Source organism: Tamandua tetradactyla, chromosome 2, assembly GCF_023851605.1.
Source record: "Tamandua tetradactyla isolate mTamTet1 chromosome 2, mTamTet1.pri, whole genome shotgun sequence".
NCBI classification, from domain to species: domain Eukaryota; kingdom Metazoa; phylum Chordata; class Mammalia; order Pilosa; family Myrmecophagidae; genus Tamandua; species Tamandua tetradactyla.
In genome coordinates, this window is record NC_135328.1 from 55,051,542 (window position 1) to 55,068,322 (window position 16,781).

The 16,781-nt window shown below is 37.7% G+C and overlaps 1 protein-coding gene across 1 annotated transcript in view; it reads right to left on the minus strand.

Moving 5' to 3' along the window:
* MED27 (mediator complex subunit 27) overlaps positions 1–16,781 on the minus strand; it is a 333,651-nt gene that overhangs the window by 173,748 nt on the left and 143,122 nt on the right. The gene's annotated exons all lie outside the window — the stretch shown is intronic.

Below are 16,781 nucleotides of genomic sequence, written 5' to 3' on the forward strand. Positions count from 1 at the left end.
GAAGCCACAGTGGTCAAAACAGCATGGTATTGGCATAAAGATAGATATATCGACCAATGGAATCGAATAGAGTGCTCAGATATAGACCCTCTCATCTATGGACATTTGATCTTTGATAAGGCAGTCAAGCCAACTCACCTGGGACAGAACAGTCTCTTCAATAAATGGTGCCTAGAGAACTGGATACCCATATGCAAAAGAATGAAAGAAGACCCATATCTTACACCCTGTACAAAAGTTAACTCAAAATGGATCAAAGATCTAAACATTAGGTCTAAGACCATAAAACAGTTAGAGGAAAATGTAGGGAGATATCTTATGAAACTTACAATTGGAGGTGGTTTTATGGACCTTAAACCTAAAGCAAGAGCACTGAAGAAAGAAATAAATAAATGGGAGCTCCTCAAAATTAAACACTTTTGTGCATCAAAGAACTTCATCAAGAAAGTAGAAAGACAGCCTACACAATGGGAGACAATATCTGGAAATGACATATCAGATAAAGGTCTAGTATCCAGAATTTATAAAGAAATTGTTCAACTCAACAACAAAAAGACAGCCAATCCAATTACAAAATGGGAAGAAGACTTGAACAGACACCTCTCAGAAAAGAAAATACAAATGGCCAAAAGGCACATGAAGAGATGCTCAATGTCCCTGGCCATTAGAGAAATGCAAATCAAAACCACAATGAGATATCATCTCACACCCACCAGAATGGCCATTATCAACAAAACAGAAAATGACAAGTGCTGGAGAGGATGCCAAGAAAGAGGCACACTTATTCACTGTTGGTGGGAATGTCAAATGGTGCAACCACTGTGAAAGGCAGTTTGGCGGTTCCTCAAAAAGCTGAATATAGAATTGCCATACGACCCAGTAATACCATTGCTAGGTATCTACTCAAAGGACTTAAGGGCAAAGACACAAACAGACATTTGCACACCAATGTTTATAGTAGCATTATTTACAATTGCAAAGAGATGGAAACAGCCAAAATGTCCATCAACAGACGAGTGGCTAAACAAACTGTGGTATATACATATGATGGAATATTATGCAGCTTTAAGACAGAATAAACTTATGAAGCATGTAATAACATGGATGGACCTAGAGAACATTATGCTGAGTGAGACTAGCCAAAAACTAAAGGACAAATACTGTATGGTCCCACTGATGTGAACCGACATTAGAGAATAAACTTGGAATATGTCACTGGTAACAGAGACCATCAGGAGTTAGAAATAGGGTAAGATAATGGGTAATTGGAGCTGAAGGGATACAGACTGTGCAACAGGACTGAATACAAAAACTCAAAAATGGAAAGCACAATACTACCTAATTGTAATGTAATTATGTTAAAACACTGAATGAAGCTGCATCTGAGCTATAGTTTTTTGTTTGTTTGTTTTTGTTTTTTTATATATTTTTTATTTTTTCTCTATATTATCAATTTATTTCTTTTTCTGTTGTCTTGCTATTTCTTTTTCTAAATCGATGAAAATGTACTAAGAAATGATGATCATACATCTATGTCATGATTTTAAGAATCACTGATTGCATAAATAGAATGGAATGATTTCTAAATGTTGTGTTAATTTTTTTTAATAAAAAAATTTTTAAAAATTCCAATCTATCAATATTCCATCTGTTTTGATGTATACTTTTAAAAGAAAATCCACATTCATACAAAGGATAACTCTTTAGAGGCTGCCTCCTTCATGAACCCTCCAAGCTGCCCATCATTGGAATCCCTCCAGAATTCATTGATCACAATACTTTTCTGATACACACTACTACTGTTACTATAAATAATAAAAATACTACTAAAAATAATGATGATAAATGAGCAGCTAGAACTTATGATTACAGTATGCTAGATATTGTCCTATTATCTCACTATTATTCCTATTTTACAAATGAGAAACTAAGAGTGACAGAGGTTAAATAACTCACCCAAAGGTACTAAAACAGTCAATGGGAGACCCAAGGTTTAAACTCAAGCAGTCTGACTCTAATCTTTCTCTAGATAGCCTGACCCACTTTCTTAGCCTATACTCCCTTATTTATTTTCATACAGTATGCTCTAAATCTCCAATTGTCTGTAAACTCCTAAGAACAAGAGCTATCTATACTCCTGGAGCCTACCACAGTGTCTTACACAAGTCTACCAATGACAAGCAACATAGTAGTTTAACATGAGTTGACATCTATGTTAAAAAAAAAAAAGTCAAGCTTTTATTTCTGCAAACCTGTCTTTATCATACTGAAAGGCTGTACAACTATGTCACTTTCAGAATATGGTGGGAGATTAATACCAGCATTCTCAACCTTCATCACAGAATCATAGCTGAGAAACAAACCCTGTTGAAGTCAAGGAAATATACTTCCCTGATCTGCAAGAAGGCTTGCTGTCTGAAGATCATTAATTAGGTCAGGGTCAGCCTTAGACATGGAAAGCCAGTTCTCTGAATTGACACTGATTCTCAGAGACTGAAGCTCCATCTTGGCTCCCCTGTTAGGAGTGGGAACACATGGGGGCCAGGTAATAAATGGATTAATGACAAGGGTCTGGTTTACAGTGGGTCCACTGTGTCTGCAGATCTACCTTGTGTTGCTTAACGCTGAATGACATTTTTTTTGGCAGTTGGTGCAACCTTCACATTAGGTCCTTGGTCTGTGGGGTAAGACCTACCAAAGTAGAGAAGTTCTATTTTGCACCTCCCTGACCCGACTGCACCTCCCACCTCCAGCTTAGATAAAAAAACAATATCATATCCCAGGAAACGGCAGTGATTAGTGTAACTCTTAAGGATTTAAAGGATTCAGAAGTGTTGGTCCCTATCATATATTCATTTAATATTCCACTTGAACCTCTGAAAAAACCAAAGAGATCTTGGAAAGGAACTGTAGACTACTGAAAGCTCAACCACACAGGTAATGCTGACGGCAGCTACTGTGCCATATGTGTTCTATTTGCTAAAGCAGAATAATATAGTGTCAAGTTTTACAAAGCCACTGATTTGGTGAATGCATTTTTTCTATTCCAATCAAAAAGGCAGATCAGAAACAGTTCACATTCCATGGAATGGAAAACAATACATGTTTACATCTTTGCCTGAGAGCTATGTTTGCTCTCTTGCCCTCTGTCATAATACAGTAGGAGATCTGGACATCTGGATATCCTTCAGAACATCACAGAAATCCATGACATCAATGGCATTATGCTGTTCAAGCCAGATGAGAAAGAGGTGACTAGGTTGTTGTAGGCCTTGGTAAGACACATGCCATGTCTTCCACATCAGTAAAATGGTCAGGGATTCAGTGGTCAGAGGCATTCTACATCATCTCACTGTTGAAAGACAGTCCTCCATGATTTTCTTACACTGCCACACATCTTGCTGGGTATGATGTGAATCAAGAATACAAGACTCTGATTGCTTTTTATCTGGTACATTTCTCGGACTGTGTTTGCAGTGACACCCTTAAGGGATGAGGTAACATCTCTCCTTAAGCAAGGAAAAGGCTTCTTATGGGCTGCATTAATGCAACAAGTTCCCTAAGCTCAGTGTTCCTCTCCTGTAAAGCAATCCACTGCATGCACAGGCATCCATCTGGTCCACCAGTATCGCTCCTGTAGGAACTGGAGTTGAGGGAACTGACAAGACTGAACTGATACTCTGTCTACTCCTTTTGCTGTAAATAATAAGATCTTTTATCTCTGACCCAGGTCATATCTCTGTCAGGATCCAGGAAATAGTAGCAAGCTAACTTGTTAACTTGCAACCTGGGTAAAAAATCTCAGACCCTTCACAGTTCTTGACATCTATCCAGAGGAAAACAAAAATTACCACACTTTGTACTTTCTATCACAGAAAGAAGCACAAACAAACAAAAGAAGTTTGTTTCCTAGTACAAACAAAGTACAAGTCTTAAGGTTGGGCAGGCTCAGGAATAATCAGTTATAAAATAGAAGCAGTACATCCTAGACTGACCACAAAACAGAACCAAAGGGCACAAGATATCTGCTTAAGAAGGCAGCCTCAGATTCCCGTGGCACCGACCATAATGATCCTAATATCCACTCCCACAGCCCATATGTATGTTTGTACAGGGATTTCACATGGCTGACTGGAGAAAAAGGAAAAAGCCCAAGCTTCGTTTACAGATAGATTGATCTGAGAGGACGTTCTAAGACAAAAATGCACAGAAGCTGCATTACAGCCTAATTTGGGGTGATGATAAACGACTATGTTATTCTTTTTTTTCTTAACATCTTCAAAGGTTTTATCTACAAATGGGTTCAAACACAGAATTGCAGGTTGATACTTGTACTTGTCTTTATGGGAGACATAATTCGATCCCCAATAATGATCAAATTTGCATTTCAGGAAGCATTTCTGGTAGCAGCAGAAAGAGTATCTTGGCTAGAGGAGAGGTGGTATGGGGGTCCATTTAGAAGTCTTCTTTGTTTAAAAATATTTTTATTGAATTATCTTTATGTACCATGCATTTCATCCAAAGTATGCATTTCATCCAAAGAATCAAGCCTACTGGAATACAGTTCAACAATTTCAGTTACTTCCCTTCAGCCACTCCAATACATCATAAACTAAAAAGAGATATCTATATAATGCATAAGAATAACTTCCAGGATGACCTCTCAACTCTGTTTGAAATCTCTCAGCTTCTAAAAGTTTACTGTGTCCAATTTCTCTCTTGCCCCTTTTGGTCAAGAAAGCTTTCTCAGTCCCATGATGCTGGGTCCTGGCTCATCCCCAGGAGTCAAGTCCCATGTAGAGGGGAGAACAGGGAGTTCATCTGGTAAGGTGGCTTAGAGAGTGAGGCCAGATCTGAGCAAACAAATGAAGTGCTCGGGAATGACTCTTAGGCATAATTAAAAGTAGGCTTAGCTTCTCCCTTGCAGGGATAAGCTTCATAGGGCCAAACACCAAGATCGGGGGCTCAGCCTATTGAACTGGTTGTCCCCACTACCTGCCAGAATATCAGGAATTCCCCAGATGGGGAAGTTTAATATTTCCTCCTTTTTCCCTAGCCCCCAAGGGGACTTTGCAAATACTTTTTTATTCTCTGCCCAAATTACTGTGGGATGTATCAGGGCATCACACTAACATGTACAAACCAGTAAGATCTCATGCCCTATTCAAGAGTCCATGTAATTACGGTGTTCAAATAATCTGACCATATAGGTTATATTAAAAAATGTGCTACCTGAAATGTAAATTTTGCACCAAATAAATATCTCTTCCTTTGGTCTCACACAGTAATTAAAATGTTAAAATATAGAACATATCATCCTTTACCCTGTATTCTTTTTTTTTTTTTTTTTTTTTACATGGGCAGGCACTGGAAATCGAACCCGGGTCCTCTGGCATGGCAGGCAAGCATTCTTGCCTGCTGAGCCACCGTGGCCCACCCTACCCTGTATTCTGAATTTACCTTAGCCCTATTCCAGATCGGCTTCATTCATATTTCCAGTCAAAGTTTGATCATTTTTTTTGCAACTTTTTAAACAGTTGCTCTACTTTTACCTTAGTCTACCCCAGACAGGCTTCATTCATATCTCCAGTTGAAGCCAGACGATTTTTTTCAACTTTTTTAACAGTTGCTCTATGGGGTAATGCTGACTTTCATAGCTTCAGAACCCTAACTCTGAGTCTCACAAATACCTAAAGTTCCAGGAAACGACCAGGTTATACACAAAGAGCTCAGCATCTCAGAATTTAGAAATAATAGCCACAACTCTGGAGTAGATGTGATTGCTGTCAGATCTTAAAATCTAGAAATCTGTATAATAGAATAAACCTGATAACCCATGTTCCCGACTTCAATTCTCCAAGTTTGTATATTATAGTTAGTCCATATGAGTGAGGCATAATAATATTTGTCTTTTTGTTTCTGACTTCAATTCATTTCATTCAACACACTGTCCTCTAGGTTCATTCACCTAGTTGAATGCCTCACAACCCGTATGATTCTAATGTGTAGCCAGGATTGGTAATCACTGCTCTAAAAGCTCCCTGATTTCTGAAGAAGAGTAGTGGCCCCATATCTGGGAGGTTGATCCCTTTAGGAAGGAGCCCATTCAAATTTATTACTACCAGCTATTGGAATGCCCCTAGAATGAGAATAGGCCTTGATTACTCAACCTTAGGACCAGTAGGCCTTGAACTCAAAGCTTAACCTAGGTTTAGAGACCCATTCCCATTCCCCTCACAACTGCTCCAAACAAAAAGAAAATGAACAGTTTTTTCACACTAACCAAAATTGGAGAAATTTAGTATTTAATTTCTCAGCAAGCTATAACGAAGTATAACCTTAGCTGAAAACAATTTTTTTCTTGGTCTGTTATTAAAAATTCCTATCTATTATAAATGAATATCAGATTGGTTCCACCAGCTCAAATTTAATTCTGTCCTGAAAGTCTAAAGCTCAGTGTTAAAGCCATTTCCCTATACCTATGTGTCCTCATGTTACAGAGCTAGCACACTGAGTTTCTGTAGTGAGAGCTTATGGAATAATTTTCAGCATAAATGAACAGAGAAACTGGCGTACTGCTTCTTGATCACTGATAGCCCAAACAGAAACTTTCTGGGCTGAAAACTATGGGTGACTAATAGCCTACATGGCAGAGAAAGAGAAAGAAAATGACAGATACCAACAGACCACAAAAATTACTTTCCATTCCAATAAAGAACAGAAAGTTTGTTTCTTATTTTTTAAAAAAGAGTTTCACTTACAACCAGCATGGTTGGGAATGACATGGTGTGAAATATTAACAATCTCTGAAACTCTGACTCTCTGTTATGCAAAAAGGGATTAAAAAAAAAAAAAGATCAAGCTTCTGATGAGCTGCATTGCCCAACCACCTATTTCTTTTCTTCCTTTGCCCAATAATGGTCAGAGTGATGTAATAACCACACCAGACAGCTGTCTTCCTGCATAAAATCACCTTGTAAAGGAGAAATGCAATTAGAGAATGCAATGAAATATAATTTTTAAACTGATTCTGCTGGCTGCCATTTCAACTTAGTGCTTAATGGTCAGGGTTCTTTATTACAGCTTTCAATTTTGTGTAATTTCTCTTTGATTCAGTATCTATGAAAGGTATTAAGTTTTAAATTTTAGTCTCTGTCACAATGGGTGACAGAATTAGCTAGGAAAGGCCAGCTGGGACAGGTCAGTTTTGAGGTCATTACCTAAACTTGACAGTAAGGGACTGCAAGGGCCATCAGACAGGCAGGCTGGCAAGGATGGCCAACCTAAGAGGGGCTCAAGTCTCTTTCACCAACTCCTCCTCTGCCCTCCTCTGGTTTCCCTTCAGGATCTCTGGCAGATTTTCTCCCCTCCCCAATGTTCTTGAACCATCTAAACTCTGCTAATTATCAAAACTATATTTCTTCAACTACAATCCAAGCTCCAGACCCATATATTTTTAAATACTTTATTACGAAAATTTTCAAACAGATAAAATAGTATAATGAGCTGCTATTATAGCAATTATTTTTACCATTTCCTACATACATACCTGGGGGAGGAGACCGAAATATTTTAAAGTGAATCCAATACATCATATCATTTCACTAGAGGCTTATGGACACCTCAAACTTAAGTCTCAAATGGAACTCATTATCCTTCTCATCGGTTTATATTCAGTAATTTCTGCAGCTTTAGATTCCCACTGCTGATCAAATACACACCTAGCCTGTAGAAAGTGCTTAATAAATCCTTGCAGAGTGAATAGCATACGTGTGCGGGTGGTGAAGGGCCAGGCAGCAGGAATCAAAGTCCAAATGGAATCTAGATAACAAGACAGCATCAAGGACTTCCTACCTAGTTTCTACAAGCCAGCATTTTCAAGTATGAGTGAATACAAGGAAACTCTCTGGCTGAAGTAGGGGAGCAAGGGAGTTCTGTCTTAGTATTATAGCTCTGACAAGCTACAGACTTCAGTTTGTGGCTATAAAATGGACTAAACATGGTTCTCTCAAAGGGAGAAAAATATCTTTTATAATATATATGCTAATGAAACACAATGACATAGAATATTTAAAACAAAATGTTCCTATATTTATTCTCCATAGAATGATTTTACATTAATATTTATGAGGGACTCCTCGTTTATGTCTCTAAGACTTTTCTCCTGTCCAAAAAGAGGAGATAAAGGATGAATAACATAAACCAATTATCTTTTAAACAGCTACAAAGGAAGATCTTACTTATCTGCATTCTGCTACTTGATTAATCTTCCTAATTTACCACTTTCCGCATATTAGTCCCTGTTCATGAGCCTCCAGGGTCTGCTGCTCCCTGTGGTAGCAAGCTGATAGGCCACTGTCCAGCTTTCAGATCCTGTTTGCCAGCCCTAGCCTCCAAATCCAATCCTATTCATCCTCACTCAGCAGGGAGAATCAGCACAATGGAAAGACCTGCAACTCCAAATCCGCCCCCATAGCGTTTCTCTGTCCAAATGGCACCTCATTCTAAACCATATAAATACCCAAGGCTTATACTGCCACTTTCCTAAAGAAGCATGAGCAGAACAAACACATGTCCATGACATCTTATGAAAGGATGTACTCCACCTCATCAGCTAGAAGGGGCAACACAGAGAAGAACTAAGCCTTTAGGATTCCATTCCACCATCAGTACAGGGTTAGACAGTAACGGAGACACAGAAAACACTGGTCCTCCAGGAGTTTTCAACCTAGAGAGGTATTCATATCCCAAGGCAGAAAATGGCAAATGCCACAGAAAGATACAAAACTAAAGTGCTACAGAAGTTATGAGTTGAAGGTTTCTTTCTGCCAAGTTACTGAACGTATTTTTTCCTTTTTAAATCAATGACACAGACTCAGAGAGACACTCCTCCACTACCTGCCAATAACACAAGCACATGAAAAAGGACACTTCAAGAACCCTTCTCTGGGTGCTCAAATGAGAAATTCTAAAGAACAATAAGGACAAAATAACATTGAAGACTGGAAGATTATGCTATACCCTTGGCCTCAAATGCTTTCCAATTCTATTTCAAAGCAAATGGAAAACAAAAACAAAAGCAGAGGGAGAAAATGAAATGGTGCTTGTACAGTTAAACTTCAACAATCCCATCAGGCAAAGCCCTTGGCTCTTTATTTTCCATTCCCACTCTGAGATAGGGAGTACAGGATGCTTTCAAAGAGCGCTAAATACCATATATGTGACCATAAAGGGTTTCTTTCTGTCGCTGTAAAGATGGCCTGACAACATTTTATAGAACTCCCATCCCTTCACCAGCCACAACTATAAAATCACAAATTAGCTAGATACACTAGTTCCTCCTAACCTTTTAATCTTTGCACAGAAAACTGGCTGAAACAATAGACAAATTATTATTATTTTTTTGCCCACACAGAAGGATGCGATGAACTGTATGTATCACTGAGGACCCATATACAGATAATCCGTGCTATCTGAACATTCCTACCTAAATTCAGAACTCTGACCAGATTTGGATAAATTTTTTGGGATAAGACTGGCATCCTGTACTATTCAAAGCCGTGCTTTCCAAATTCAGGAACCCCATGGATCTGGATAGAAAGATATTTCTGTAATGACTCATATAAGGAAACAAACAAAAACAATAACAATAACAAAAAAAAGACATTCAATTGAAAAACTCAATATTATTCAACTATAAAAGCAAAGTTTTTAGGAAAATGGTCCTCTACAGGGTAAGTAAAAAACAAAAAGTACTGAGTCAGACAGTTTAAATATGACTGATGTTAATAAATGAGCTTTGGTAGTGGTGGTTATTGGAAATTGATCTCTTCCTTATTAATATGGTCCCGCAAAGGAGAAAAAAGATTTCTTCCTGTTCTAGAATGCAAACAATCTTTTAATCTTTAATTATATTCTCAATTTTAACTCTTCTGGAGAGTTACAGCCACGAAGACCTAGGATTATTTCTTTATTACATGGCCTCTCTGTGGTATTTAATGAATATTGTTACTTAATACTTGCCAGTAGGGAAAAGAAGGACTTAGTGAATTTCTACCCAAGTTTTGATGACTTATTTTAAAACTCAGGAAACCTATAGCTGCAAGGTTCTCTGTTACAGTTCTGAGACACTTGATGCAGGCAAGACGCTTTCTTGCTCACCAGCCTAAGCTCAGGGTGAGTCAGTGACCTAGGTAGCACGCTTTGTGTGTGTGTGTGTGTGTTTTATTGCGAAATATAACACATATACAAAAAAGCATAAATTTCAAAGTACATTGCAACAATTAGTTGTAGAACAGATTTCAGAGTTTGGTATGGGTTATAATTCCACAATTTTAGGTTTTTACTTCTAGCTGCTGTAAGGTACTGGAGCCTAAAAGAAATATCAATACAATGACTCAGCAGTCATACTCAGTCATACTGAGGTTGTTAAACCCTACCATCTCTGCATAACTCCACCATTACCTTTAATCTTTCTCCCACTCTTTAGGGGTATTTGGGCTATGCTTATTCTAAACTTTTTTATGTTGGAAGGAGCTGTCAATAATAGGGGATGGGGGATGGAACTAGTTGATGTTCTGGAAAGGCTGGCCTCTCTGACACATTTTCTTTTTAAAGTGTCCCTGGAAAAAGGAATTTAAGAAATGACACTGCATTTCTAAAACTCATAGCAATGAACTAGCTTGCTTCTCATTATTCATTGTTCAGAGGCAATAAAAAGAGATGCTAAATACTCTTGTTCAAAGCTATCACTATCAAAGTTGAAGGATTTAATGTAAATTTACCAACATACAACTGAATTCTACTCTCAACAAAATATCAAGATCCTCAGGGGGCAAAACAAAGCCCAAGTAATCAAGGAGAAAATTCGGCCCACAGATGGAAGAACGGTCACAGACACTATTCAAATTATATCAACAGTAAAGTTTTTGTAATCGAATAGTACTACATAATGGAGTTTCATATTTGTACAGCTGAGAAAACAACTCTTTAAAAAAAGCCTCAAAAATCAGAAACAGAAGAGGTATTAACGTGATGGCCAGGAAGGTACAAGAAGAGACTCCAGATTTTAGTGTGTTTCATCCTGGTAAAAATTTGCCTTTCTTGGTTTAAACGTTCAATGACCACAATAAACTCCCACCCTCATTCATCACTATCACCAAGGATAGATTTATGTCACTCTTTTGCTTTCCATTATTCCTGCATGTTTTACATGAAGCAAAAAACAACAGGAGCCATTGCCTTTCAAGAACAGAAGCAACATTTACCAGACATCTTGAAAAGAATCCAGTCATCTATATAAGTATCATGTAAAATTCCAAGTTAAGATCTTGGGAATTAGTGTGTGCAAGGCAGTGGTGGAAAATGAGCCCCTTGCAGTTAAACTCCCAGAGTCAAATTATTGAAAGCATTCTGTTGTTCAAACACGGGAACACCTAGGCGAGAGTACTGTGTCATTATCCCTGTTACCTCTTGAATCAATGGCATTTCTTTCCTGCAACACATGTCACTGCATGCTGTTTTGTGTTGTTGTTACTCAAACCTCTGGTAAGTCATCCAAGAACAAGAATATCAAGTGAAATACTTACAGCACTTTCAAAGGTATTAAGATAGTATTGAGGAAATGCTACTGGTAGGCTCCAAAGAAATCAAGGAATACTATCCAGCAATAAACCAAAAGGAACCTCTGACACATACAAATATAAATGAATCTCAAAAACATCATTTTGAACAAAATAAGCCAAAAATAAAATATTACATTCTGTATGACTCCAATTATATGAAATTCTAAAAGAAGAAAAACTCAGGTATGGTGATAAAAACCAGAACAATGGTTGCCTGAGGTAGGAGAGAAACTGGAGATAAGTATGGTCAATTCGTTCTGTTCATTTGAGGAGTTTTGCTGTAAAGAGGAGTGAAATAAGATAGGGAGGTGGGAGCTAGAAGGGGAAGTGGGAGTGACAGATGTGTTCTTGCAGGTATGCAAGTTTTATATGCTAACGGGAATGATCCAGGAGAAGGGGTAATACTGATACTGATAGGAGAGAAAAAGAAAACCATTGGAGAAATGGCCCTGAGTAGGTAGGGGAACAGGACCTAGTAGACAAGCGGAAGGGTTATTCTTAGCTGGCAGCAGAGACAATTCATCCCCAATACCTGAAGATAAGGTAGCATATAGAAGAAATGAAATGTGCCCTTAATTCAAGAGGCAGGATCTTTTCACAGAAGATAACATGATAGAAAAGTGCTTGTCCCCACAACTTCCAGGGCATTTGGGAGTATTATTTAAAAAATAATCTTTCTGAAAATTTTTTTTCCCTCAAAACTAAATGAAATCTACATACTAAATGAGATCTACATCTCTGCCATCAATGAAAGCCAGCATTTTATCAGCTGAGCTACTAAAACACAAGTCATAGGCCATTCAGTTTGGCTATATATTTTTAAGTCAATATTCCATGCTAACACAAAAGCACACCAAAAAAATGCATAGTAAAGTTGGACTGCTATCTAAGAAAGATCACAAGTTAAGACATTTTCATCTGATAATATATACATAAATATCTCAGTATACAACTTATAGCTCAATCAATCAAATATGATTATCCAGGCTAATCCCAATATTACGAGAGTCAAAAGCAGACAATGGTTACAAAGTAACAGGGGACACAAGTTTTTTTATGAAAACATCACTGCCCCTTCTGCAAAAGATTTAACTTAATATGAACACATGGAAATCACAGAAGTGACATTGTTTTGTCACATGTATTAGTGTAAACAATAATATGTGATAAAAAATCTTTCATCATGAATATATTTGTCTTTATGCAAGCTTCTATTGGAGGCGGAAATAGATATGAATCATTAGTCCCACAAATCATAATCCTATGGATCCAGACAGGAATCTGAGTCTTCAAAGACTAGTACTGTTAAAGTCAATACAAATACACTGTGCAAATCCCCTGCATTCTTGCCATGCCTGTGGCCTCAGCATAGTTAAGCAGAACCAGTGGTTTTGTTATAGTAGCCTTAGTGGCATCCAACAGACCCAAGCCAATGCACAAACCCATCTATCACGCACTAACAGGATGCACAGTTTATCAAGGGCATTGTGAGGATTCCAGGATTCACTGTTCTCCTCCACTGTTTAGAAGTAAAACCTTCTTTAGAATCCTGTACTTCCATGCAAGAGAACATCTAGTCCTCTTAATAAAAGGCCGTGGAGAAATTCTATGAAGTCCAGATGGACTTCCCTAAGTAGAGGATCTCTGCTGGCATCCTGTCCATGGTCTCCTCGAGTGCATGATACCATAGAATCATGGCCAACATTAGGACTTAGCACTCTTTATGACACCCTTCTACTCGTTTGTTCTGTTTCTACTCAGAGTGTCCTGAAAGCCAAAATTATATTTTGTTCATCTCTGAATCCCCAGCATAATGCAAAGAATCAAGCACTTGTAGAAATCCAATAAACATTTACCGAAAAAATAAGTGAATGGAGCTTAGAGGCTCAGCCACTATTCCCTTTGTGGAATGCCCCTCCCCATTGGCAACTGTGGTGGTTTTAAGACACATTTGCAAATTCTTTGACACTTCAAAAGATAGAGCCTCATCCCCTTTCCTTGAAGATCAATCAAACATAGGACTTTTTTCTAAGAACAGAATAGGGTGGAACTGATATTATATTTCTTCCCAGCTATCCAAAAAGGATAGCTTCTGCCTAGCTCTCATTTTCTTAGATCCCTGGCTCTGAGAGAAGCCAGAGCCATGTTATAAAGACACTCACATAGCCTGTGGAGAGACATACGCGAAGAGGAACTAAGGTCTCCCACCAACCTGCCTGCCATGTGAGTGAGCCAACTTGGAAGTGGATCCTCTAACCCCAGTTAAACCTTCAGATGACTGCAGCCCTGGCCAATATCTGACTCCAACCCTATGAGTTCCCAAGACAGAACCACTTAGACAAGACAACACCTAGATACCTGACCCAAAGAAACCATGAGAAATAGTAAACATGTATTGTTGTTAAGCTACCAAGTTTGTGGGAGATTTGTTATACAGCAATAGACAACTAATATAGCAACTTTGAAGGATTTGGGTGTTTGTCTAATAAGTGGGTCAAAGGATTTCCTTTATGACAAAATTAGTTCAGAGAGCTCTTATAATGATTATGCCTTGCTTAAAATAAAAATTTTCTAATTAGTCATCTTCTACAGAATATAACCATGGCTAATCAATATACAAATTCAAATATTCCATAGATCAAATTATACTGCCTTAAAAAATGTAACAACTACATTTCATAAAATGTTGGGATATAATACACAACAACAGTATAATAAATACTTTTTAGAGGTTGTTTTTGGTTTTTAAAAATTATTGGGCAGGCCACGGTGGCTCAGCAGGCAGAGTTCTCACCTGCCATGCCAGAGACCTGGGTTTGTTTCCCAATGCTTGTCCATGCAAAAAAAAAAAAAAGAAAGAAAATTATAAATTACATACACATATAAACAGCTCAAGAACAATAGTCACCAAAACCTTTACTGTAATTTTCTCAGGAATTTTTTCTTTTTTAAAAATCTATCATTTTTCATCTACATTATATATATAATATCAGTGTGCTATTTTCTATCTTTTAAAAAATATTTATAACCCAATTTGAGCAACTGTATCTTATTCACGGTATCTAAGACAAGTGGCACATAGTAGGTGTTCAATAAAAGTGCAATAAATGTCTTTTAGATATAAATTCTGCATACTGGTCAGTAGTTCTATTTGAGATTCCAACATATGGATTTTTTGAGTCCAAAAAGCTCAACGATGTGAAAGGGCAGCAATCAATTCTCATAGGCGATAGGATACTAAGTATAGGAAATTATTTCATTGCTGTATTCTTAGGACACAGTAACCACTTTTCTCTTTGAAACTAAGTATTTTGAGTGATTTGTTATAAATGTATAGTGACAGTTGTGAACACCTTTTTGTTGTTGCTGTTGGCATGAGAACAGAGTCTGTTGATTGCCTTGGTGCTTAAAATAGTTCTAAGTATCCTCATAATACCATGTCACCTGTAAACAGGTTTCAAGCCAATGCAAATTAACAAATGGTGAACAGATGGGCTAAGAACTGACTTTTGTCAAGAGAGAGTTAGCAACAAACACTTTTTGGCTCCAGTCTAATGGGACATTAGAAAGTCTTTCACTTCTCTCCAAACATCTTGCTTCAGTAGACAACCCATGCAGGGAAAATGACAAATTACAAGACCCATTAGATGTTAGAGAACTGAAAGTTGAGATTTGTAAAATAATCAAATCAACATAAAAAAACAACAGATAGACTACTGTTCCTTGAGAAGCTTTTTGCAAAATAGTGAAATTCTCTCTGACTTGCATCACTAAAATAAGCTTCCCCAGTGGTCTCTGAAAAATATGGCATCTGTGCATGCAGTATAGAAAAAAAACTTGTCAGAGGCTAGTTGGTTATGCTCATGCTATCAGAGAAACAACTGTTAATTGTGTGGAAACCTGAAAATCATCAACATGGTGGTCTAAGAATGCCTAGTGGTGAGAGAAAAGACCCCTACGGCAGTCATCTCCTGTTAGTGCTTCCCCCTCACCCCCCACTACCAGCTCATCACTGGACTTTCTCCCCCTCATTCTCTAAGTCTCCACCTGAAGTCATCTCCTTGTAGATGCCTTCTTTGACTACTCTATTTAAGCAGTTCCCCACTCCCAATCTTTACCACTCTGTTTATTTCCTTCCTAGCACTAATCATAACTTAAAATTATTGTATGAAATTATTGATCCATTTAGCTTTTTTCTTTTCTTCACCCCTTCTTCCCAACCCCAATACACAGAAATACTTCATGAAGATGGGACTATATCTGTCATGCTCGTGATTAAATTCCTGATCAGTGCTTGGCACATGGCAGATACACAATAAATAGTTACAAAACAAATGAGATCTTGATCAAAGACTTTGGATTGGGAATTTTAAAATACAGTTTGTAACTAAGGAGATAAAAAAAGAGGGGAAGGGATGCAACAGAAAAGTAGGATAGGCATGCAGACAGTTTAAAGTCCAAATCAAGACTTTTGGGAGCACTGCCCCTTCTCACGAGAGTGTACTAGCTGATAGAAAAGCTATTAGCACAGAATGATAGTTCCACATTTCTGATTCCACATCACTGAGTGAGCACTGGCACTCACCTATGAGGGCTTCTAGTGCAAAATAACTTGACAGGCAAATGGATTAGTCAATTGTGACATATTTTAAGGAATATCACACAGCAGCAAAAAGGAACAAACAGAAGAATATCCCGGATGACTCTAACATATATTAAATTGAGTAAGAAACAACTGGTACAAAAGTGTGAAGTTCAAGGTTGGGCAAAATTAACTGTTGCTTAAAGAAATCAAAAGTAACATTAAACACAGTAGGGAGGGAAACAGAGATACAGACTAGGAACACGATAGAAAAATCCTTATGGGATTCTAGTAATGTTCTGTATCTTCCTGGGTGGTGGCTACATGGGTATATACCTATGTATAAAAAAATAATCTAACTGCCTACTTTATGAACTTTTACTGTATCTGTTATCCAACTGCGAAGGGGTAAAAAAAAAAGCACATATATTACTATATTAATAAAAATAGTGGAGCTCAGCACTGATTTTAATCCTGGCTCTCAACTGATTCTCTAGGTGGTCTATAGCTTGTCAAAATGTGTTCCTCAGTGTTCAGGTTTGAAGTTGTTATGTACCCTAGAAGAGGTTATGTTC